The 2,878-nt window shown below is 37.0% G+C and overlaps 1 non-coding gene across 1 annotated transcript; it reads left to right on the top strand.

The window, feature by feature from the left end:
• Nucleotides 1-1,492: 1,492 nt before the first annotated feature.
• On the top strand, nt 1,493-1,564 carry trnap-agg (transfer RNA proline (anticodon AGG)). The gene has a single exon. It is a non-coding gene; the product is annotated as a tRNA-Pro (tRNA).
• Nucleotides 1,565-2,878: the final 1,314 nt, after the last annotated feature.

The raw sequence follows: 2,878 nt of genomic DNA, 5'->3' as shown, positions 1-2,878 counted from the left end.
AAGTCTTTGAGAGTGAGTGTTTTAACTGAACTTTTATACATAAACTGATGAATTTGTTTGTCACCTTGTGATTGGTCACTGAACAGATAAAAAAGACCATGTTTAATCCTCTTCCAAGAGTAGTTTCTTTCGTTTAATTTCTATTTTTATATATAAATATATTTCGAAATAATGCTTTCCCTTTGGTTATTTATCGTGTTGTTGCCTATTTCTATATTCTATTTATGGTCAGTTTGAAGAGGAGACCATCCTTAAAAAAAACAACAACAAAATGAGTAACCAGTGCTGGGTTGTACTTTCATGAACCATAGTTTGGGAAACCTTTACATAATATTGTGCTAAATTAATGAAATATGTTGTTATTATTATTTTTATATCCATAATGGTACAAGATTATCAATGTGATCAACAAGTTAAGCCAAAAGTAATCAAAAAGTCTGTCCGTTTGCAAAAAAAAAGTAGTCTGTCCAAAAGTTGGGTCCATCAATATATTAATGTAGGCTACTTGTAAGTTGTAAACAAACTGTTATGTAGTCTGTGTACTATTTTTATTTTGAATTTGTACTGGCGTGGTTAAACAGTGTCCTACAACCGGTTATAAAAGGTAACGTAACTTTTTTGACACTCTGATTTAAGTTAACAAAATATCACAAATGTGTGGAAAGCTATAACCAATGCTAAAATATTGTAATGTGTATAGATCTGCGTATTTAAGTGGCTAATTAACACTGGATGTTAAAAACTTACTTGTGCTAAAGTGTAAAGGCGCATTTCCATTACCCTTCAAATTGCGCAAATTTAAATTGCGAATTGAAAATACGCCTAATGGAAACGCGTCACTTTCGCAAAAACGCCCATATGTCGCAAAAAGTTTTTACGCTCGCATGAGGTGGTTTTTCAGGCAATGCGAAAAATGAATAATTCGCAAAACTGCAATGGAAACGGCTTTTTCGCATTTACAGGTCACATGGCGTATGTAACAAGTCATATATGATCATTCTTCAATGTAGTATAACCTCCCAGAAACACTTCATAAGTGGCCGCGCTCCAGTATATGAGGCTTTCCCTACCATTAATGCTTAGACAATTTACACTGCACACATCCGCGGCTTCGGTGCAGTGTGGCTCTGATACGGTCACTGAAGCTGATAGCGGCCACAATGTTTGTGTTTATTCCAGAATCCAGCCGCGCCACGCACTGAAGCGGCTCTCTGTGCTGCTTCTATAAAGATACACGCATACACCTCCTTTGAATAAATATAGCCAAAATCCGTTGCCATGACTTATCGCGAGAGGCAAAAGGTTACGTTTTAGTTGCATAACGTTGGTTAATGCAAACGCAGTCATTTTCGCAATACTTTTTTTATCGACATTTATAAAATGTCGCCAAAGTTTTGCGCAAATCTGTAATGAAAACGCACGTAATAACTGCCAGTAAGACGGTTTTAAACTGTTAAGGACTTAGGGTGATGTTATAACTTACAAACACGTCGGCTCGTTGGTCTAGGGGTATGATTCTCGCTTAGGGTGCGAGAGGTCCCGGGTTCAAATCCCGGACGAGCCCTGTTTTTGTTTTCTTATTTTCCAATATGTGCACTATTGAAGTGTGGACTGTTCCTCCGAGTTTTCTAGAAAAAATAATATGTGGGAACGAGATTTAATAAAGCTGACGGTTCTTTAGCGGTTATTTCAGCGCTTAGCGTCAACAGCCGTGCTAACATTGTACTTACAGCGCCTCTCTGTGGTAAAAAATGCAAGACCCATCCAGTATCGTCAGTAGTTGACAAATAACCAATACTTCCTCAAAAGTATATTGACAAATAATGTAGGTTTCGGGAGAAAAAAAAAAGTTTTATAATCGTTTCTGGATTTTTCTGGATTAAAAAAAAAATAGAATTTGTTTTCCAACTTTTAGGATGAGTGATGAATCACTTGTTCTAATCATTTGCTGTAGGAATTTATTATCTGAGGCCTCCTCGGAGCTTTGTGAGGATTTTTCAAACTATTTTACTCAAAAAATTGATGCTATCAGAACCTCAATTGCTCCTTCTGAATCATTTAATTTGCAATTGCCTTGTACCACAAGTTGTTTGTCTTCCTTTCAATCTGTTTTATCACATCAGCTAGATGATAATGTCTCTACTATGAAGTGTTCAGGTTCTAAGTTAGATATTATTCCTGCACGTCTTTTTAAGGATGTTTTTTCCGACTATTAGTCCTATTGTAACAGCTATAGTGAACAACTCTTTAGCCAAAGGTGTTGTTCCAGCCAGTTTTAAACATGCAGTTGTGCAACCTCTGCTGAAAAAACCTCAGCTTGACCCAGCAATGTGCTGTAACTATCGGCCAATTTCTAAGTTGCCTTTTATCAGCAAGCTTTTGGAGAAAGTAGTGTTTTTACAACTTGTTTGGATTCTTTTAGTGTTTTAGATAAGTTTCAATCTGGTTTTAGATCATTACACAGTACTGAGTCAGCTCTATTGAGAGTTGCAAATGACATGCTGTTTTCTCTGGATTCAGGTGCTTGTGTTGTGTTGGTATTATTGGACCTGAGCGCAGCATTTGACACCATTGACCATAGCATTCTTCTTGATCGACTTGAATGTGTGGTAGGTATTCGAGGCACTGCATTAAAGTGGTTTGCCTCGTATCTCGAGGACAGGACTTTTTCTGTAAATTTAGGAAATTTTTTCACTTCCGCTGCACCTGTCTTGTGTGGAGTGCCCCAGGGATCCATTTTGGGACCTTTACTGTTTTCCCTTTATATGCTTCCCTTGATGCACATTTTTCAAAAATACAGTATTTCATATCATTGTTACGCAGATGATTCTCAGTTTTATCTACCAGTAAGGCTTGATTCTGCTGTTTCATTTGATGT

This window comes from Sinocyclocheilus anshuiensis, unplaced genomic scaffold (genome assembly GCF_001515605.1).
Source record: "Sinocyclocheilus anshuiensis isolate Anshui unplaced genomic scaffold, SAMN03320099.WGS_v1.1 scaffold1910, whole genome shotgun sequence".
In the NCBI taxonomy this organism is placed as follows: Eukaryota; Metazoa; Chordata; class Actinopteri; order Cypriniformes; family Cyprinidae; genus Sinocyclocheilus; species Sinocyclocheilus anshuiensis.
This window is presented reverse-complemented; position numbering and strand designations above follow the sequence as displayed.